This window comes from Syngnathus scovelli, chromosome 1 (genome assembly GCF_024217435.2).
Source record: "Syngnathus scovelli strain Florida chromosome 1, RoL_Ssco_1.2, whole genome shotgun sequence".
Lineage (NCBI taxonomy): Eukaryota > Metazoa > Chordata > Actinopteri > Syngnathiformes > Syngnathidae > Syngnathus > Syngnathus scovelli.
In genome coordinates, this window is record NC_090847.1 from 23,483,100 (window position 1) to 23,506,712 (window position 23,613).

A 23,613-nucleotide genomic window follows, 5' to 3' on the forward strand; every position below is an offset into this window, starting at 1 on the left:
AATGTTGGTATGTTGGTCACGTTTTGAAAAGTACTGCCTTCGGTTGGAGCTCATTTGGACAAATTCCATTCTGGGTTTGACTCGCAAATGGCTGCTTTAAACCAAAATGGAGACTTGTTCAATTTATTGCATTGAGAATCTAGGTCAACGATAAATTTACTTAATATCATATATAATTCAGCATCCAAACAATAATTGAATGCAATAACAAAACACAGGTGGCCCTAGTAAAGAGCCCTGGGGAACTCCAAATTAAAGCAAGTGCTTTGTATTTTATCCTTGCTAAAAAATGAAGCAAACACATGTATAATCATTTGTATCATCTGACAGAAGAAAAAAGTTTTCCTCCGCACACCGCCTGTTGTGTTTTTCAGCTTCTCGTTGCCGACCCCTGAGGAGAAAACTGCGGTTTAACAGCATCCCTCCTTTGAAGACAAGAATGTTACAAACGACGACCAAGTTGCGAGTAAGTATTTCAGCTCCAGGATGTTCATCTTCTTTGTGAGATGTGAAGAGCGAATAAGCTCTGATTATTTCGGGCTGACATCACATCACAACTAAATCACTCAACACTGGATGATTTAGAAAAAAAAAAAAACACCTCTGTTTCTACACAAGCATATTAGAATCACACGGTATGATACTGCAACATTTTTGAATCACTGGACACCTGTATAATTAAACTGGTGTACCTGTAGGAAATAACTTTTATACTTTATATCAGGGGTGTCAAACGCATTTTTTTCACGGGCCGGATTGTAGTCATAGCTTCTTTCGGAGGGCCATTATGACCCAACCCAAATAAATGTATGAGCACCTCATATTATATACAGTAAAAGCTACAAAACAAACTGACAACTCGTTTTCAAATCAGACGAGTAAAAACTGGTCAAATATTTAAAAAAAAAATTAAAAGTGAAGACAATTTGTAATTCTAGTAATGACACGCAAATTTGATGCACAATTTGTCTTTGCGGGCCAGATAAAATGATGTGGCGGGCCGTATCTAGCCCCCGGGCCTTGAGTTTGACACCAGTGCTTTATATCATTAGGGACCTGTGTCAATGGACTCCTGCATCCTTGGACACTTGTATGATTGGACATGGCGTTAGCTTACATTGAAACAATTCAAAGCGCCATTAAAACACACACTATGTTTGTTCTATTATGTCCTGGTGAAGCTTTGATGTCCTGGCTGGCGTGATGAAAGTCAACATTGTCACGCTGAACATGGATAAACAGCGGCTGTTAAAACTCCGGCGAGCATTTTCACCGTTTTAGCGGGCATTAATGAGCAGATGAGGAGGAGTTTGGCGTACTCTACAGCCACCTCTGCGCATCACTCTGCGGGGCACCACAGGCGGCTGGCCTGGTGGGGTGCTTTACATATAGGCGGATGTTAACGCTCATTAGCCTCGCTACAGGCTCAAAGTGGAAGAAAAATATGTCGAATGTGTCCTAAAGTGTTCTACTCGTCTCGCAAATGTCACAGTTTTACTTTAAAATCCACTTTCTAGAAGGGTCTTTTTTTTTTTTTTTAACAGTAAGTCTCAAGTTTATTTATAGAGGACTTTAAAAACAACCACAGCTCCATACAAAGTGCCAAGTAAAAATCATATATATAAAAAAATAAGATAAAAGTAGAACACAGACATGACACAGGGCATTGGAAAGGTACACCTGAAATATAAGACAAAATCTGGATTTTTGAACACATATCACTGGACAGACACCTTGGAAAAATGTATCACTTTCCTTCTGGTTTGGCTTTCGTTATTCCTAAATTCTTTGTTTGTTTTAACATCAAAATTATTTCATTAGGTAGATGCACAGATCATCTGTTATTAGCATTGAGCCACATGTAGCTAACTCATGATAACACAATCGAGTGTTTGTAATGCTGACTCATTGTGGTCAGGGTTAAGATTTTAAATGAGCATTATCAACAATGGTTTAGGTTTCAAATTAAGAGTCCAAACAATGGCTGTGGTTTTAATGTTGCGGTTTCAAGCAGGGATTAATATTGTGGTTGTTATTTCAAATTAGGATTATAAACTCGGGTTAGGTTTGAAAATGCAGTTTCAAGAGTGGGTTGGGCTTTGAATAAAATGTTAAATCGTTTTTTTGTGGGATTGATTTGGTCACTCTTGCTGTGTTTGTACACAACCTGTTTTATGTGTGGTTTTTTTTTTTTTTTTTTACTATCGTTTTTTTTTTTTTTTTATATCCGAAACAGGCGGCGGCGTTTCCCTGCGGCTTGACTTTGCCAAACGTTCTCTCATCTCCCCGGGCGACCTCCACCTGCCATATTTACCCACAATGCATCCAGTGGAGTCCAATAATGAAAAGCAATCTCAGCCCAAATGTCACAAAAGCGTGGAGAAAAAAAAAACAAAGGAAGAAAAGAAATGCTCGTCGCAACAGAGCGGCTGTGCATAGCTCACCTTCAATAAAACCATCAGCCAGCTTTTAACCTCCAGCGGACGCGTTTCATTCATTCATTTGTTTGGAAGTGGGGACTGACACCGGCCCCTTTGTGGCGGGGTCAAAGTTCAAATGAGCCGAAGAGATGCCAACGCGACACTAACACCACGTAGCCGCACCACGTTTGGTGACTAGTCGTAACATTGAAGGTTCAGGATTTAAATTACGGTTTCAAATTATGTCTTAAAATGACAAGTAGGATTTCAAACTTTCAAGTAATGCTTAAGGCTTTTAGTGAAAAAGTTGTGTTAGGGTTTTATATTTGGCTTTCAAACATGAATTACAATTTCAAAGCAGGGTATCAAAGTTGGTTTTCTCGTCAGTGTTTCAAACTAGAGTTACGGTTTCAAATTTAAACATTGGTTGGGTTTCGAGGAATAATTAAGGGTTCAAATTCAATTTTAAAACCAGCGATCTTTATCTCAGACTGCTTCTTATCCTAACCATAGAGTCAAAAAGGGGGAGGGAGGCGCCACCTCTTTTTAAATTTTTTTAAGCAGACACGGCGGTGCTTGACGTTCACCTCGCCACAGCAAATACCAGCCGCCAATCATCCACCGAGCAACCTTTTCGCCGATTCTTCCGCTCTGAGGGGGAAACTCTCACAAAGAGTCTCCCGCTCGCCCCTTCTGTACTGACACCAGCAAATATTTGAACAACATGAAAGCTTTGACGTCTCCTCTTTAGTATTTCAACATGTTTACTAAAAATGTAAACTTGTTTCCACATCAACATACACATTTTCAAAACGACTTTGCAAATTAAAAGAGCATCCGAGGTCTCTGATTGATATGTCCGCCAGATTTTCTATTACATAACTCTGAGCCACCTTTGAATCGCAAAAAAAAACCAATTGTGGACGATTAGTTAAAGTTATCGTCTATCTTGCGGGATAGGAGAAATCGTCCAAAGCTCAGACGAGCAGGACACGAGGCCTTCTAACTAACACGGCAACTGCTGTCAGAATTCTCCACCTTTGAGTTCACAAACGTACAATTGTTGACGCGCTCCCGTCAGGCTTCATTGTGCGCGGCGGCGGCTCATTGTTTGCCACCACAATATGGCAGTGAATGATGAGCTGTGTTAGCGATAGCCGCAGCCCGATAAACAGCAGGCGGCAAAACAATGGCTGTCCGGGTTTAATGAAAACACACACACACGTGCGTGAACACGATTGCACGCACACACACAACTTCCAAATTAGCAGTCAGAGTGCAACATCATAATTAACAAAATAACAATTGCGGTATTATTTTCCGTTTTAATGAAGTGTCGGGCTTCCTGAGAGTGTAAAAGTCTTTTAATCCCTACGATAAATCCTTAATCGTTTCATGTGAGGAAATATTAGCCGTTGCTTTTATGGATTATTTCCACATGTGATTATTTTGATTGTGCAATTGTGATGGAGTGTTGAGAGGCGATATTGTGTTAACTTGGCTCAATTATTTTTTAAATGGAAGTAAAAAAATGATCATCGCTTCAATATTGTCCTTTCTTGGCTAAAGACTCGGATTAAAATTTCTTTAGTGGAATAAGAATTAAGATAACATTTTAAGAACTGATTACGAACATCATGGCTCACCTGGTTTCTTGGTATGGTCAAGCGACGTTCGCAATGCGAGCTGGGGGGCACTTTGAAGTCAATTTGAGTAGCCAGCAGAGGGCAGTAAAATGCCTAAATGGGAGCCCCCCACCCCTAAAATGGATTAAAATACATGGATTAATCCGTGGGAGCATATTGAAAAGAAATAGTACATTATATTCTGAGTCACTACGTACTTTCCACCTTGAGCCGGCGTCCACGATCCCATCTCACCACTTGAGCGCTTGTTGAATTTTTGTAGGACTTTTTTGATATGTGCGGCATTCCTGCGCCGCCCCCCAGCTATTTCCTGTCAGGCATCAGACGAGCTGGCAGCATCATCGTTAGCGACGCCGTTATCTGATTCCCTCAGAAGACGGCGGGGAGTGATGAAATAAATAAAAATCCCGGGATGAATCCTTCACAAGCCTCAAACACACGTGTGATGATGAGAATGATGATGATGACGAGGAGGAGGAGGATGAGAAGGATGCGACTTATGACAATTCCAAATGATTTTTGATCAGGGAAATGAAATAAGGCAAGCTGATACATGAAAAAAAAATATAGTCTTCAAAAGAATTTTGGACTTGTCATGTTTAGTTAGGATGCACGAGAGGTGCAACTTTGAATGCAACATTTCTTAAAGGGACAGCGCCTCTTTCACAAATTACATTTATGATGTATATACGGTTGTTTGGAAGCAGGTGACCCTGAACTGGTTGCCAGCCAATCGCAGGGAACACATAGACACACTCCCACTCACACCTACGGGTAATTTGGAGTGGTCATTGGGCCGGAGTGCCTGGAGAAAACCCACGCAGGCACGGGGAGAACATGCAAACTTCACACAGGGCGGGCCGGAGGTGGAATCGAACCTCCGAACTGTGTGGAAAATAATAGTGATGCCAATTTGTTAAATTATAAGGTAGTATAATCGAGTACATGTTGCAAAATAGTTTGTTTACATTGATTCAATAGCTTTGCTAAATAAAAAAAACATGTTTAGAATCGAATATATTTTAAGTATAATACATAAGTGGAGGGTGATTTTGGTGATCGCTGTTCACTCGTGTTCAATATTTCTCGAGTGTTCATTGGCTTTGATTGCTACTTTAATTGTAATTGGAGTCGATTGTGATGTGACAATACTCGACGATCTCAATTTTATACCGCTTGCGCAAGTGGAGGTCTGACTCCGCATCCGTGTGTATCAAACCGTCTAATGTGTGTGTATGAAGCCACCCATACAGAGCACACACACACGCAAAGAGCACAGAGTTAAAAACAAGCAAGTGAAATATCACAGACACCTCAATGCTGTTGATGTTGGCCTACCGTATGTATTTCTGCTTTTACTTAATTGTAATATTCAAATGATTTCGGTCAAGCCAACAGAACAGCTAAGGTCCCACAAGGGGCGTTGGCAGTTGTCACACGTCCAGGCCCGTATGAAGGCTTTAGCCAGGCCTCGGCTTCATTTGCGGCATCCAGCTGAGTGGCCGTCGTTCCCTCTTCCAGTCTCTATGCGGATCCTTTTTATACGTCGATATATTTTTTAGTTTTAATGGCACCCGGCACGACGGGAGGCGACACCGTGCCTCCTGGCCAAAAACGCCTCAGATAGACGGATGGATTTCCAGCTCGCAAAGAGAAAATACGAGGAATCAGTATTCTAACCCAAAGCGAAAAGTCTGATTAATTGGATCATTGCACTACTAATGTGTATGCGGATGGAAAGCGTGTGTAGAGATGTAGCGTGTGTGTGTTCAACTCATGTGAGTGTAGTTGAATGAGAACATTAGGAACATACTCGAAATAGCTCTTCACTTCTTTCTTCAAATCATCAACAAGTGTGGCCATCATGATTTTTTTTTCAGTCGCTGTTAGTATATTAATCGCCTTTTTGCTGGCTTCACAATTCATGAAAGTACTCCAAATTGTATCCTGATGAAAACTTTAGGGGTTCTCATCACTCCTCACTCAGTAAAATAATAAAAAAATGCCCCCTGACGCCAGAATCGTTTATCTTATAAAACATTTTAAACAAATGCGTTCTCAAGGATGTATAGCTGCCCAGCGAGGTGCCTGACATGAAGTACACAAAGAATAAACACAGCAATTATAGGGAATCATTGTATCTGCATTTTACTGCTTGGCAAGTTTACGAGAACCCACATTCTTCATATTGATAAACGTCTAAGAACTGCTGAAAAGTCCAACTTCACAAGGACCTCTAGCTGACCATCAAAGTTCCTGTCATCAAAACGTAATAAAAATGTTGCCGAGTAACATTATCCATCGGGCCACGTCATGTTGAACCCATGGCTCTTTTCTATTCCTGTAATGGAAAATTCAAATCCAGGGGGCGTTAAATTGTACATGCTCAACCTTAAACATTTCAGAAAAAATTTGTTTGCTGAGTGATTGATTGGATATTTATCATCCACGCACACCTCCTGTTCCAGCATATGTGTGAGCCGTCTTATCTACCACCACCATGTTATTAGTTGCTCTGCCATCGCCATGGAAACAAAGTGCTGCCTCCTGCCTCACAGTGTGCTCCATCATGTCGCCGAGCCCCCGACACACTCCACCACGTACGTACACTGTGCACTCGCTAAGCTCACACTAACTAACTCACGTGTGCTCTATGTGTGTGTATGTGAGACAAAGAGTGATACATAAGTGTGTCTGAACATTATATTTAAACATTATATTTAAAATGTGTTCAGGGTGTACCCCACTAAGTTTTGTTTTCTTGAAAGCTCTTCCATAATCCAAATAAACATGAGCTAACATTAGCCAGATTAGCATCCCCACAGTGCGCACCTCCCTTCCTCCTTGTGTACAATGTGCTCAAAACAAAGCAACACGACATGGTCAAGTCTGTGAGGAAGTAGAAAAAAAAAAAAGGAGGAAGAAGACAAGACGAGACAGCCGGCAGGAGAACACAGACTGAGACCGAACGTGTCCGTCAGGAGGAGGACGTGAGCGCACGAGCGGAGGAGCTACTTAGGGAGCTGAGCTGTGCCACTTAGGCCCAATTAGAATGCATATTTTAAGTGGAGTTAAACCTGATGAAATATGCATGAGGTGCCCCGCTGATGCCGAAGAGGGGGATGAGGAGGAAGAAAAAGTGGCCTCTAGGGGGCGCCATGATACCACTGAGTGAGGCCATGCTGGCGGAGCGTGGTTTGGGCAGGTGTGACGGGGATGAGAGCCAGATGAGAGCGAGAGGTCACGCCGCTGTGATCCAAGATAGCCGGCGACGCGGCAACCTGCCGACCGGAACATATCGAGACCGCGGGTAGAAAATAATCAACCAAAAAAAAGCTGTTGTAGGAAGACCGCCTCTCCCGTTTCAAACTGTTTGGTGCTGTAACACTTCGAAGCTGATATTGTTTGCTCTGGTGACACCTTTGAAATGAAAAAATAACAAAAATAAAAAAGATGAATGACTTTTGATGAAATAATTGATTTCCAGACAAAGAAAAAATGTAATTAAAATGAATACAATTTTGAGTTCCTTTGAAAAAGTTACAATGGCATTGACAATTTGGTCAGTTTGGTATTACTTCTTCACTTATCACGATTATTAGTAAATCCCTGAGTGTGTCTGGTGTTTTTGTTCAATTATCGACTAATCTAGAAAATGTAAAGACATTTCGTGTAAAAGATCAACTAAAACTAACCTCAACCTACTCACGTATTTATTTTTTTCATCTGGTTCTTTATGTGGTTTTTAAAGTCTGAAAAATGTCTGAATCTTAACTAACCCTAATTTTTATGTGGTTCTTCACATTATTTTTAAAGTCTGAAAAATGTCTGAATCCAACATTTAAAAACAAAAAAAGATCTCCCTGTCTGTCCGATTTTAAGATGACACATCAGCATCCACAGACAATGAGGTCCAAAGGGAGTTTGTGTTTCTCTTTGTGTCCACATTTTCCTGAACTCGTAGGAAAGGTGACGCTCCCAAGCCCGCCTCAAGGTTTGACGACTCTAAAGGCTGTCCGGGTCACTGACCTCGTCTTGTCAGGCGGACTCGCAGGCCCGGTCCAGGTTGAGGTCGCGGCACGGAAGGCAAATACACGGCGGCCTTCAGGCTTTAGCTTGTCAAGGTTTGCTGCATTGAATAAGTTGGCAGCAGGTTTGCTTTTCACATATACACCTCATTTTATTTAATTTTTTTATCATCTGCAGAAGACACTTACTGACATCTGGCTGCGGGTATTTTGTAATTAAGAAGTTTGTGTCAGTGGCAAGAACGAACAAAAAACTTAACTCTAATCTTAAGATTGATATACTTGGAGAATCACAGAGAAACCGGAACTCTACCCTGAAATCACCGTGGCATTGAGTGTAACCCCAGGGCCTATCTAGGAACCAAAAGAACCGGTCCCCAACAAGCAAACAATTTGGTGAGAGTAAAAGTTGGAGGTTGAAAAGAATACAACACAGAAGAAATGACAGACAGGAAGACCGAGTCACACAGGAAGTCAGCTCACGTTAGCTCCAAGAGGTTCTTTTTCATCACGTGACAGCAGCAGTTGGCGGTGTAGCGAGCTGCAGATGCCTCGCCATTCGACGGCCATTAATCCTCCCCCGAGTCTTTGCCATCGCCATGGCGACGACGGCACAGCTGAGATGACGTCGGGGCATTTTCCAATGGTCTTTTTCATGATTTTGCCATTAACGACTAACTGGGACGATTCTGCTGTACGTGGAAACACACTTTACTCCCTCACTCGCTCATAAATAATGCACTCTCAATCACACATTCATTCCCTCACTTATCATGTAAGTAACTCACTTACACGATACACAAGGTACCGTATTTTCCGGACTATAAGGCGCACCGGACTATAAGGCGCACCTTCAATGAATGGTCCATTTAAAAACATCATGTCAGATTTTTAATTCAAATCAAATCATTCTCCATTTTATCTTTTTTATTTCGACTTCAGACGCAACAAATTACTTTATAATCACAAAATAATGATCCATAGTCTTTTTGATTCATGATTCATAGTCTTCAGCGGGCCACTTATGATTGAGTTCATGATACAATGCTTCAGGTCAGTTTAAATTTAGGAATTTGGTCCATATATAAGGCGTGCTGGACTATAAGGCACACTGTCAGCTTTTGAGAACATTTTAGGTTTTTAGGTGCGCCTTATAGTCCGGAAAATACGGTAAATCACTTTCTCAAACGAGGGAGTCAGATTGAGGGTTGTCACTCACTCACTCACTCACTCACTCACTCACTCACTCACTCACTCACTCACTCGAGCTGATGTTGCCATCTTCCAGACTCAGCGGCCGTTAAACGAAGAAAGCGAGACGTCGGCAAGCTCACCCGCGGCCGGCGCCGCTGCCGGCACAAAAAGCGCATTGAGATGCGCGCGGTCCTCTGGCAAACATGCACAGCCAAGCAGCGTAATGGAGGAGCAGATTGACAATCTGAAAGCCATTCCACCTCTGCCGTCTTCACGTGCGCTCCGTAAAGACTCAATTACGTCGGCGCTGCGCTATTCATCTGCCGCGGGCCACGAGAAGAGCCCCGGGATCAATATGGAGCCTGGCGAGGGATCGCTCGCCTCCATCGAACTCCGGAGCTCCTCTTTGTATGAACGCCGTTACCTGCGCCGCTTCAACAAATCCATGAAGAGCAAAACTGCAGCCAACTGAAATATTTTATTTATTGGCACACGTAAAGTTTAGCTTCGCAGCTATTCTGTCTCCCAAACTCTCTGAAGAAATCTAATGAACCACTTGCTTAAATCCAATTACAGGGCTCGCTAATGCTAGTGATCGCCGACCGCTATCGTAATCTGAGTGAATCACATTGTATCGTATTAAATGGTAATTCCAGTGAATCGTTTTACATTCAGAGTAAATTGGAATCAGTGAATGATATTTTATGGCTTCAGATTGAATCTCTTCCTATCGCATAATGATTTAAATGAATCATAATCAGAGTGTGTATGAATATGGATCGCTTTGTATCATAGTTTACCACGTCGTAGTGTGTAACATTGTAACAGGACCGAATCGTAACATGTCACGTCATCTAATTGTAGCAGACATGAATCACACAGTAGAGTGTAACATTGTTACAGGACCGAATCGTAACGTGTTACGTCATCTAATTGTAGCAGACGTGAATCACACAGTGGAATTGGAATGAATTGCATCGTGCTGAATCGTAATTGTGTGAATCGCCATCATACGGTTTGCAGAGTGAATCGCATTTTATCCTACTATGTTAATTGGAGCGAATTGTGAATTACATTGTGCCGGAAATGTAACAGGAATGAATCACATCTTAATTGAAGTTAATCGTTTTGTATCATAGAAATAGTGTATCGCCTAATGGAGTGAATTGTGTTATACTGTATCATACCGTAATTTCAGTGAATCGTACGGTACGGTTGGACCGAATCACTTTGTGTCAAAATCAAAACATTATTTTTGTGCGGTATCAAGTGTTGCAAAATTGAACCAGATTGAATTGTACGTATGTATTGTGCCTTATGTTATATTCATAGAAATTAATCGCTTTGTATCGTAATTGAAGTACATTTTATTTAATGTTATTTATTGATATCTCATCACTTTGTATTGTATCATAATTGAATCAGTCGTATGCTGATGTCGTATCGTATGAGTTTTTGTACAATATCTAATTTGACCGTATTTCATCAAACGTCAGTTGGAATGAACCACTTTTGGACTTAAAAGGCCGTTACACTGCCACCAAAAAACTCATCCAGTTGGCTTTTCTAGGCTTCCGCCACGATTGTTAATCGAATGTGAATTTCCTTGACGATCAATCAAGCAGATTCAAGCTCTCTGGATTTGCCACGCTTGCGGCTTCATCCTCCTCCTCTTCGTTCTGCTAAGGCGCACCGTGCGGCTAACCGGGTTACGGCGCAATCGGATTATCAATTTGCGAGGCCAAGTAGAAACGTACAGATTGCGGCGGCAAACGGGAGTGACGGGCTAAGGAGAGCGGCTGTCGGGACAGATGGATGGAGCCCCTCATTCCCTCCGACACTGGGCCCATTTAGAAAGCCGTAATTGGAGCTGTGATATCGACACTCTTCCCGCTCCCGGCGTCGCCTTCCTCATCTTTCTCCGACCTCAGCTTCCTCCTCGCTCTTCCCGTAATGGGCTCCTCCTGGTCCGAGTGCAGCGTTTTGCAAATCAAACTGTTGATTTTTCCCTCCTCCTTATAGCTGGAGTTCCCTCAACTGCTTGTTAGCGGCACGCCGCTGCTAAAGCATCCAGCTGAGCGCCTCATTGTGCTCAATATTGAAGGGAGGCGAGGGATGGGGCAGGAAAAAAAAGAACTACTTCATCATTTCCTGGTCAATATACGAAGAAAGGGACAAAATGGGTTGCTATCCTATTGCAGCATGTTAAAGTGTGTTTAAAGGTAATGTAAAACACTAGCTCGTTTTATCAATAAACACTATTTATACTGAATACAGTGAACAAGTAGATATATACAACTCATAGAGGATACATGTTAGCATAAACTATAGCTGCAATCTCTACTCGCCATTCGTGCTAAGTTAGTCAGGTTCAAATTGATTTTTATCTTGTGCTTTTCTAGAACAAAAAACAAGTCATAATCCAACAAATGAAAAATCCAATTTGATTAAAATGGCAAATTGAATAAAGCTTCTAGCACGGCATCGACATCATAAGAGCTTGAATTGGAAAGTACAGCGAAAGTACACAGTTTTGAATACGGTAAATAAACACCGTTTCTTTGTATGCGATGGAACATTGTTTTTTGTATGCCCTAATTTTCAGATGGTTCAGTTTTCCATGAATTTTTCATCTTAATTGTGTACTGTTTTTTTTTGTATACACGCTCGGTTTATTTTTTACAAAAAAACCAAAATCCTTTGCCATACATTTCTCGGAACTGATGCACATTCATTCATCTGAGATGTTTCTGAAGGGAAATATTATTATTACTTTTTTTAAAATATAAGTTTTATCATCCCCACTTCATAGCAAGCTAAAATCCTGGGAGAAAAAGAGGACTCCCTTTATCTCACCTCTAATCGGTGATACCATTTTTTTTTTCTCCTGCCACCTTCTCTTTTTCTTTCAACTTTGCCAAGATGAGCCAGGCTGCCACTTTTCATCGTCTTCCATTACTCCCGCCCATTATTTCCTAATTTCTTTCCCCTCTTTCTTTGGATACCTTTTGCACAAAGCAATCAGCTTGGCAGTTAATGGCTGAACGGTCGGGAGGACCATCTCAAACTCTCCCGCTGTTTTTTTTTTCTTCGTTTTTTTTTTTTTCTCTGGGAAATGAGAGGAGACAAAAGCAGAAGCCGCCGGCCGGCTTGCTGGCTTGGCCGCCACTTTGGCCTCCCGTCTTGGAAATGAGGCTGTCAAGTGAGAGATGTCGGTGGGAGTTCGTACTCTCACCTCTGATTGGCAGGCAGGCGAGGAAGGACAAAGAAAAATTACATTTCCACTCTGTGAAAATCAATATGAACTTGCAGGGCTTAAAAAACAAAACAAATGTCCACCATTTAGCTTTGATGCGTTTTCGATTTTTTTATGTTCTGCAGATATGAAGATGTGTCGTGGCACTTTTTATTACCGTTGTAAAAAATCGGAGGCTTTTATCTGGTAAGAAAGAGGCACATGGTAAACACACGGCAGTTTAAACAGCCTTTGGACACACGAGGCGACTTCTGAGCACAAACATGCAATTGTTGACTTGGGCAAGAAACAGTAAGTTAAGTGTTGTTATCTTAAACTTGGAAAAAAAAAATTGAGTTGTCTTTGAACACACAATTGTTGACAGTTGAGCTCAAGATGGAGCCTGCTCAGGCTCACAATCATGCAATTGTCATGTGTTGATACTTGATCGACAACAACAGGTCCGTCTTTTTTCCCAAAAGAGGAATCAACAAGTCTCCAAAAGTAATCCCGAGTATAGAAGCGTAGACTTTACCAGCTGTGACAAAAATAACATTGACCAGCCAGCCAATTAAAACAGTTCTTGCCCTGATGACACAGTTTGAAATTGACCTCGTTGCTTTGACAAGGAAGCTTCCAGACACTTTTGCCATTCCGTCCTGACGGTCTTACCACACGACATCATTCCCGCGGCCGGGTCGACCCTCTCTGTCAGCCCCCGTCAGCTGATGGGGGGGGGGGGGCCCTAGAAGTGGCGGTATAATCACCGGCGGAGAAACTAGCGTTGCGCTGGCTGACGGGTCAAAAGATTCTTTAAACTGTCAGCGGCATGACCTCGGGAAGTCTCGTCTCCCAGAGTCGCCATTACGGGAGAGACCTCCTCTCACCCGGGACGATCTTTACTTCTCTCGAGGCCAAAAGACGAAGACGATGATACTCCATCTTGTTCACCTTCAGGATGAAGACGTCTTAATGATACACGTCCTCTGCAAAGCCTCTGATTATGCACTGCAAAGCCAGGGGGCGCTATTCCAAACATATTTAACTGACTGACTTGAATTCAGGCAACCTGATATCTCAAATAAAACACTTCCATTTCACTGCACCTTGAGGTTCTTTGGAAAATTACCGTCACGGCTTTCCATTTTCATGTACCGTCCATTAACTTTGACCCACTTGTCATTCCATGTAAGAGCAGCAATTGGTCAAAGTAAATCATTCCAGGTACGGCTAATGATAGGTTGATGTCCAGTCTGTAAGCAGTCAACTCGTTCTAGGCAACAATTGGCCACTTATGATGGGAATAGGTGCAGACAACAATGGTATTTTTATACTCTCACGACCATAAAAGGAGCCATTTCTAGTTAGCTTTTGATGGCTAGAGCTTATGCAGGTGTACCTATTGAAGTGTCCGAAGCGTGTAGGCGATCAAATGTTTTTCATAAACTGGCATGACTCACTTCCCGTGTGGGCGGCAGTCAACGCTTCCCACCAAGGTTAGCCTTTTACTTGCTGGCTAAAAGGCTACCTAATAATGCACCCACTAAGTGGAATCCATGCTGAGTGGCCCCAGGACTTTTTGAAAAATTCAATCTCCAAGGATAGTTGCTGTTAGCAATATGATTTTTTTTTGGTGACATGTCAGTCAAGAATAAAAAAAGTCACAAAAAATCCACGCCCCAAAAAATACAAGAAGTCTGACATTTTGGTTTACAGTGGACATTTAGGGCCATTTCCAGGGATCACCCTTGGATTATTATTTTTTTATATTAAGCCCCCAAAGTTTGTTTGACTTAGCAAACTGACATTTGGTAGGCATGTCAAACATAAGCTGACCCACAAAAAAGCCTCATTAAGCCCCGCACCAAAATACACAGGTAGGCATCTATTTTGCTCTAAAGAAGACATTTTAGTGCTTGTTCTCAAGAAAAGGTGACCCCTGGATTTTCTTTTTCAATTCAGCCTCCCAAAGCCAGTCTTACCGAGCAACCTAAAAATTAGTAGACCTGTCCATTATTAGTAGACCCACTAAAAAGTCTTGAGCAACCATGCCTGAAAATATACATCTCCCAATTTGGTTAAAAACTGTAAATTTTAGGGCTCATGCAATTGAAATTGTTCAAATGTATCATTTTTCTGTATAATCGAAACATTATAGATGCATTGAGGTGGTAGATATTCACGTCACATTCTTGGCTGTAAACAAAAGCGGCGTGTGGATGTGCCACAATAAAATAAATCAGCCTGCAGGTGTTGTGCTTGCTCGCTTGCTCGGGTTGTTTTTTTTTTTTTTTCTCTGGCAGAATGTACGACTGTTTGGACCTGCAGCCACACAACGTCCGCATGACACTTTATGGACTTTGTGGACTTTCTGGATGGACGTGAGCTGCCAGAAACGACAGCGTTTCCCTCAGGTCCTCTTCTGACTCCATCTCGAAACCTTGTTCACAAGCACCCCGAGGCTCCTCAGCACAAACGCGCGCACGCACACACACACATGCACCCACACACACACATACACACACACACACACTGCCCGATCTTCCTGCACTGTGCTTGAAACTAAAAATTTTGTTCTTCTATGCAGATCCCCATAGTGGCACGTAAAGGATGACCTGGCGCCATACACATTATTGCTCATTCCCCTTTAATTACACACATCTAACATTCCGAGCTGCGCCATTCCCCATCCTAAATTGCATTTAAAGGTTCGTGTGGGAGTTAAAAGTGGTAACCCTTAATCGTGGCTGGGCGGCAGTTACCACGGCGAAAGCTGATGACATTTCCTTGACGAGAAGATTTTAGCTTACAGGAAAAACGCCTCATTACCAACACTTTCAATGGATATGTTTTCTGATTTACCCAAGACATTTTCACTCAGTGTTAAAGATTCAAGATTCAAGTATGATAACTTTTCTGGCGTCTCTTTCTGGTCATAGCTGCTTTCGGAACGGTCACTCCCATTTTTAATGTTAATGTCATCTGCAGCTGGCAGCCTCTTCTGCAGGGATGAGCCGCGGTTGTCACATATTCGGAATAACAAAAGTGACTTCCGCTTGTAGTCAACATAACACACTTGTGAAAAAGCATGAGACGACCATCCACCTCGTTTAAGACTATCTGGATGGGAACAGCAGGGATGGGAACACCCAGGATAGGGGCAACCAAAAAATAGAAATCCATGTTGGGGATGAAGATGAGGCCATCCAGGATGAGGATTTCCTGGACAAAGAAAAACACCATGGTATGTCCCGGGGACAGCGGACTGAGGATGGCCACAAAAGGGACTGCAATAGAAAAAAAACAGGACACTGGGTACAATAAATGGAAATAGGAAAAAGTTAGGGTAGAGACTATGAAAAAGGGCAACTGACAAGATGGAGACTCCAAGAATGGGAATATTGGGATAGAGATCACCGAAACTGGACGTGGGATGGATATAAAGTATATAAGGAGTGGACACTACAGGTAAGTCATAGGTATTGAGTATGTTCAAGGGCTCACCAGGTTAAAGATTTCCAGGATGGAGAAAGAAATCTGATCCCTGCATTGGGAGCAACAAGGATGAGGAAAGCAATGAAAGACTTGAGAGGATGGAAAAAAAAAAAAAAACAAGGTGGGGACTGTCAGGATTAGGTTGGAATGTAACCTGGATGGGACCAGCAAGACTGGAGATGAATGTGACGTGGGATTAGGGATGAATGAGGTGAGCATGCAATGTCGGCAAGTAGCAGACGCAACTCTTCTCGCGAGTCAGCATGTAGAAAAAAAAAACCTGGATTCCAGGCTCAGATGGGTACAGCCTCGGATGAAGACCACGAGATTTAAGATTGAGGACAACCTGGATTGGTGACTACCAACAGAGGACAACTACGATAGTCTGAAATGAGTTTGAGGAACCAACAGTTATCAAAGCAAGTGTAATCTTCAAGTCATAAAACAAAAGCGTGGAAATTCCCAAGCTTGCAACACAACAACATTTTAATGGACTTCTCCATCATCCTCCGTGTTGAACAGAAAAGTCCTGTCAAACTAACTTGTGCACTCAGAGGGATTAAAACCATTAACGCAATTTATATCAAACCTCCGGCATGAGGTCAGTCATGCCAATGCCTTTAATGCTTCCCACCACCACCATCAACATCATCCCGTCTCCCCGCCACCCCACTTCTGCCTCCCCCACGGATAATCTAATTGAGGCCGGGGCTGCGGGCGGCGGATCGTTACGGCTCGGATGCTCCGGAACGCGCAGAAATCAAAGCTTCATTAGAATAAGATGGACTGACATTCCGGCTGGAAAGAAATAAATGAAAAGAATTAAAAGGAAAAAGGGCAGGAGGGATGGCGGTGGGGCGAGAAGAAATCAACCCTGATCGGGCGGAGGTCCGCTGACCGGTCGCTCGGCTTATGATTGTGTTGACGTGCACATGAATGGCACATCTCATTAAAATTAAAGCTCTCATTAAAGCTAATTGGCAATTTAAGGAGAGATCCGGAGAATCTTTTCTGTCCTGCTCTGCCGTCCCGGCGATGACAGGCACAGGTGAGAGCGAGTCTCATTTTGTAGAAGAACCGGAAAAACAATACAGTAAAAATGTTGCTTTGGTAACTGCCTCCTTTCTCTTAAATTAAATTGTATTTATTTCCATATGTATTCATAAATAGTATATATTTGTAATTTTGAACAGGCAGCGTCTTTTAGAGCTAAAGGGCGTTCTTTCTAGTCATGTATGAGATGAATGCTACTTTTAGTATTAAAATGACCTATTATAAAATTGAATGTGACTTTTGGGTTAGGGTTACTTTTGCTGACATCCCAACAAACAAAGATTCTCACACTAATCTTTAGGAGATGTAATGCCATGCAGCTCCTGTTGAGTGAGGGAAGAAATGGAGTTTTACAACCCTCAATTTGTTCTCAATCTATTTTGACCAACTAAAATTGGCTAATAGCGTGTAAAAATGGCAATGTGGGATAATACATTGTACTGATAATCAACTTTGACGTCAAGATTCAAAGCTCCCGATCAGATGGCCCCTATAATGTCTCTGGAAAACATCTCATAAATCCCTCCAATTTGCATGAAAGGCTTCCTCCGAGTGTTCCTAATTGTGAGCTGGCGAAGGTCAGTATCCTCACAGGTGTAGAGGAAACACAGTCGTAATGAGAAATCCATTTGTAGCGTGTGCTGCAACAAACAAACGAGAGCAGCAGCCTCCCTTACCTCATATAAACTGGGCCGTATTCCTTTTGACGGGGCTTTGTTTGAGTCGCATTAAAGGCTTCCCAGATTATTATTACAAATGTAAAATTGCATCAGCCTGGTCCCTCCTGGCTGACGGCGCTCTGATGTGAGCTCTCCAGAGCATCTTGCCTCGGATTAAAGGTGCCACTGTTCATAAACTCATCAAAGCGCACCGAGAGCGCCGACTCTCTCAAAGATAATGAAAATGTGCCGACAATAACGTGAAGGATTTAGACGGTGGGACAACAGGAGGGAGAGATAATAACGGCAGGCGCCTGCAGCAATTAGATACTGTACCACGTTTCGTTGTACTCACAGGTGGCACTCGAAACAAACGTGAAAGGAGAATGGTGGAAGATAAACGGTGGGTGCAGCCCGACACGTACCTGAAGACGAGGGAGAAGCCCGATGTCAGCTTGGATCACTGGATCAAAAACAAACTAAATAATAACCACAGAGTAAAACCTCAACGAGAAGCTTGAATGGTCATGTGACACCGAGACTTCAGAATTCAAGGAGTTGAGACAATACCTAGACTCAGGAGCCAAGACCAAGACTGAGGAGTCAAGACTAGTAAGCAGACTGGTCTTCAAGAATCCCTACCAAACCGGTTTTAGAAGTAGCCCTCGTCCAGCGAACCTGATTCTTATAATAAGGATCGTTTTGGAGTTTGCAAAGCTCGCAGATGTGTTAATCATTTTAATCAGGTGTGTTGGACGAGGGTTGGATATGTCTAAAAACAGACTAGATGGGGGCTCTTGAGGATCGGACTTGGGCACCCCTGACTTTGAGGGACTTTAAGCCAATATGACCAATTCAAGACCATTGATTTATTATGTCCAAATCAACACCAAGACCTTTGAACAGTTGAGACAAAGTCAAGATCATGACATCGCAGCATCAAGATCGAGCTAAGGTCAAGACGTCAGACTCAGAAAAAGTCATGACCCTACTTTTTTGGGGTAACTTCTCATACCCAGTATCCTTGTTAAGATCAAGCAATTTAAGGCGCGGAGGCCTAGACTTAAGGAGTCATGGTCATGACTTCAACCATCTGTAAACAAGTCAACAGGCCTGGGATTCAAGATCAAGGGTCCTATTTTCTGCCCAACACAAGTCTAGAGAAAAATCCAATCTAGCTGTGGATCTTTAAGGAGTCAAGACCTAGGGCAGATCAAGATTTTAACCAAGTGAAGAGCAAGACTTTGAGCTGTGATCTTTGAAATGTTGAGATCCAGTTAAGACGACGACAGCAGGGGGTTAAGACCAAATCCTGACCACGTGTAAAAACAAACGTTCACGTCTGACATGATTTTAAATGAAACATACAACCAAGGCCAATTTGTGAGCATCTCAGGCCTCAAGTAAGTCCTATTGACTGACGGAGGGAGATAGCGTTCTCATTTGGAATTCCTCCATGCAGGTAAAAACAGCCAACAGCCCCACACACACACACAAAAAAACAGTTGACAAAATAGATCCAAAATCCTTAAATCTTCATCTTTCCGCTCAGGCTGCTGAACGTCTTATCTGGCCATTTCCATGCACGCGCATTTAGGATGCCAATCCATTCCTGTACGGCGCTATTGTGTGACGCTGCAAAATGAATATAAATGGTATCAATTTCCACTGATAAATGCAGACACATTGTGGCGGGGATGCCGGATTAGTGTATAATTGGGAGGGGAAATGTCAGGGATACGTTAGGATATTCCGCCTCGTCACAGGCGGGATGCTGCGAATCGGGACCACGCGCTCTGACTCCCAAATAACTTTTGTTGCATTTGGAGACTTAAGATGGATGCAGCATGATTGGCGGCTCACGGATATCGCTCCACTTGCTCGGGATCAAAAGGCAGGCAGGTTTTATTCCCCTTTAGGCTTGGAAAAAAAATAATCAGTCACGACAGTGGATGCTATTAAAAAGACGGTTACTACTTTATATGCGTTAAAGGTCAAAGTACGGAATCGCATCGGTTACTACAGTTAGCCAAAGATTTAATTGACGGTCATCAGCCATTCACTGTAGTGACTGAGTCAAGTCAAGTCAAGTCAAGTTTATTTGTATAGCCCTAAATCACAAAACAGTCTCAAAGGGCTTCACATAGCCAAAATTGACAATTATTCTCAAAGCATCCCCTGATCTTAAGCTCCCAAAAGGGCAAGGAAAAACTCCAAAAAAAACCCTGCCAGGGGAAAATGAGAAACCTTGAGAAGGGACCACAGATGGAAGGATCCCCCTTTCAGGATCACCAGAAAAACTGCTTGTGAATTGTTTCTCATTGTATTGCCTGATGCACATTTTACTCTCAAGTCTTAAAATATTGCTGTGAATAGCTTTTGAATTGTCTCAATTTTGACACAGACTGATGGGGCAATAGAAGAAAAGCACTTTTGCCTAGCTCCACACTTCCTTTCTTCACGTTTCCGTCATGCCTGACGAGTCGTAATAAAAACACTTGGGGGAGCTAATTCATGCATGAAGGCGTTAATACTACACTTGTCTTTTGCATGTCACTCTTCTTTTCTTTAGGGCCCCCGCGGCGTCTCACTCGTGGCAGTAAATAGAAGAAGAAAAACCAAATAAACACTTCTTGCCAGCCCGCATAATCAAATGTTTCAGCGCCCTAATGACGGAGAGGGAGGCGAGAGAAAATAAAAAGGCAGAGAGGCGCCCACTTGGCTTATCTGGTAGCAGCCGTGTGCGCTCGCTCGCTCGCTCTCATCGCAAGCACCAGGCGGCCTCCCCCCTCCGGTGCATCCCCCCCCTGCTTGCTCTCCATGTGCTGCTTTTATTACCATCTGGCTTTTGAACATTTTATGCAGTGCATGAAGGGGGAATATATGCTCGTTTAGTCTGGCAACCCTGCGATGACACAACACCTTCAACACGTCTAATGCTGTGATCCTCAACCGGTGGGTCGGGACCCAAACATAGGTTACAAGTCCATTATGCATGGGTCGGGGAGAGGTAGTAATAAATTACAGGAGGCGTCTGAAAAATTTAACATGCATCCGAGGTGGAATTTGCTTTTTATTTGGAATTACCTTGACGAGAATAAATTGTTTTTACTTGGGGTTTAACGGAATATTTTTTTTTTAAACTGACGCATAAAGCTTATGAAAATTAATCATTGTAATGTATGCATTTAAACCTTGTATTATGTTGAGAAAAAAAAACGTTTATGTTGCGGGTCATTTTGACCCGTATTGTGTAAATCCACTCAAAACAGTCATACAATGGAGTTAAACCAATAAGAACTTTATTTTTGATCATACAAACATTGAAGAGATGAGAAGTAGAGATATACAATTCCAACACTATATTAAACACCGAAAATGTTCACGCAAACTACATAACGTCAGCTAGCTTAATGCTAACATAATGGGAAACATTTAAACTATTACAGCCTGTCTAACAAAAATTAGCCGCGCAGTAACATGACATTGTATTCGAACGTAAATGGGAATGATATTAAGTTACATTTTAAAATAAGTCACACCACATAGTACATGCTAACCTGAGACTTATTTCACAATATGAATATGTAGTAAAAGTGTGACACAGTCAACCACATTATAAGGCCTTGTCAGTTTATTAATAAGGGGCTCTGTTTTCAAATTCTGTTTTTGAATCAAATCTTTTCTTCGTCGTTCTCAACTTCTGTAAAAGCCCGTTGCAACTTTGAGACAATAACAAAATCCCATGGCGAGTACTCTTGAGAACCACAGTCTTTAAACAGTCACGCCTCTGACCGTTGGCTGCAGTAATTAAGCAGCAAGTCGGCCCCTGCACGAGTGTATTGACTCGAGGGGGCAAGCTGAGAACATCATGTTGTTGATTCTCTCACCTGGGGGCAGATTTTGGAGTATCATTGACCGCAACCCCTCCCGTAAACACGCGCTTTGATCATTCTGGTGTTATTTTCTCATTTTATGCAGGCGCTTTTTGTGTCCTCCGGCGTGCCGTAACGAGCGCTTTGGATGCCGTGCCGCTGATGCAACGGATGCGGCGCGGTGGACCGACTTGACGCAACCCAGGCGGTAGAAAATGAAAACAGTCGCAATGTCGCTGCCGCTTTGTTGACTCCATTTTGTGGCCAGTGTTGTCGGAACCGTCGGTCAAAGAATTTGATGCAACGATACGGTGTTTGAAGGAAATCACAAGATATACAATGTACATATTATATACATTTATGTCAGCAGTCTTTTGTCTTTTTGGGCAGGGCTTCTTGAAGTTTTTTGTGGGTATTTTCATGATGGACATCTCTAGAAATTGTTATGTTGGTCATTGGGCTGAATTTTCAGTACAAATCAGGTTCAGGAAAACAGTCAATTGAACTTCATGAATTTTTCAAAGTAAAACGATTGACTTCCTTTGGATTTCTGGGTGTAGCTTCCTGAGACTTTTTTTGTGGGGCTCCTAAGGATAAAGATATCCACCAAAACTAAACTGGCTTCATAGGCTGAGTTTTCAACAATTGTTCCAGTGGTTGATGATTAGATTCTAGAAAGAACCGTGAAATGTCTGCCTCAAAACAAAACGGTGATCGATGGACAGGCCGAGCAAATTTCGTGTTGCAACCACCAACAGCTGAGTGCAGTCTCTCAGGTGCATTAACTGTGCTTGACGACACGCATTCTGTCCAACATCATACAAAACACAAATATGCATTGATAAAATGCAGTTCTATTCATTTTAGAGCAATAATTAAAACTTGATAGTATGAAGGCGATGTGGGAAGAAACTTGCAGAAGGTGGATAAGGGTATAAAATCAGTATAGCATGATTCAGAATGATTGCAAATGCAGGCTGGAGAAAACAGAAAAAAAAAATCCAAAAAGTAAGCAAAAGCTTTACGAATAAGTAAACATTTGCAGGTTTATGTTCAATATACAGATTTTATACATTTAAATATATTTACCGTGAATACTTTTCTAAAATACATTTCATACGTGCTCGGGATAAATTCTTTTTCCCAGTGCAAAAACATACAAATGAAAATACCTTTAAAAATCCCAAACTAGACATGTCATTTTCCAATATAATTATTTTGTCATTTTTCTTAACAGTAAAAAGCCAAGTTTTAAAAATAGAATTTTTTCAGTCAAATTATTTTAATATTTTATATAAAGGTCTGGATGGATTTTTAAAAATGATTAAAGACAATTAAAATAGTTGCCTAATCCAACAAAATAAATACAATCACATAAAATATTCTATAACCATTGCGTATTAGAAAGTAAGATAAGCTTTTTTAAAAAAAGTTCAACGTATTAACATAAAAGATAAGAGCAGCGCTTCGGTCTCGACTGAGCTGTTACCTTTATTGCCAATGTCCGATTTGAGGACCGTCCAGGGAGACGACGAGTCAGCGAAAGCCCGCCGCGCACCTTTCGCTGCGGTAGCCATATTAACACGTGCGTTTTGGGAACTTAATTACACGTCGGGCGCACGGCCCGGCGAGGACGTCGGCGATTTATGACGACGGCCGCCGCACTTAGCCTCGCCGTCGTCCTCTAAATTGGCCGATTACTCACGCGAGGCGGCCGACGTGCGCAATAATTGGCACAAGCGCATTTTACTTTTAAGATGATGTATCGATCGCCACGCCGCCAGAGTGAAAATCCATAACGGACTCTTCCTGTTTGTTATCTGCGCTCCAAAAAAAAAATACAAAAAAAATAATAATAAATGAATAAAAAACTTACAGACTAGGCAGGAAGACTTAATACAAAAAAGCCTGCTGTGATTCCGTGGGTCAAGTTAAAATTACACTGCAACTCACACACATATCGTATTTGTTATTCCACATAGGAGAAATAAATATCTCACTGTGGGTA

The 23,613-nt window shown here is 42.1% G+C and overlaps 2 long non-coding RNA genes across 3 annotated transcripts in view; one reads left to right on the top strand and one right to left on the bottom strand.

Moving 5' to 3' along the window:
* Positions 1-3,213, top strand: part of LOC125989237 (uncharacterized) — a 39,755-nt gene extending 36,542 nt beyond the window's left edge. Inside the window, exons 2-3 of the long non-coding RNA XR_007488630.2 lie at positions 375-466; positions 2,237-3,213. This is a non-coding gene — a long non-coding RNA (uncharacterized lncRNA). The remainder of the gene's footprint in view (positions 1-374; positions 467-2,236) is intronic.
* LOC125989254 (uncharacterized) overlaps positions 1-23,300 on the bottom strand; it is a 30,913-nt gene extending 7,613 nt beyond the window's left edge. Inside the window, exon 1 of one of the 2 annotated variants that reach the window (XR_011087388.1) lies at positions 23,095-23,300. This is a non-coding gene — a long non-coding RNA (uncharacterized lncRNA). Of the gene's footprint in view, positions 1-4,066; positions 4,182-23,094 lie in introns of those variants that run through there. The other variant, XR_007488637.2, reaches the window with a different exon arrangement.
* Between the last annotated feature and the right edge of the window lie 313 nt (positions 23,301-23,613).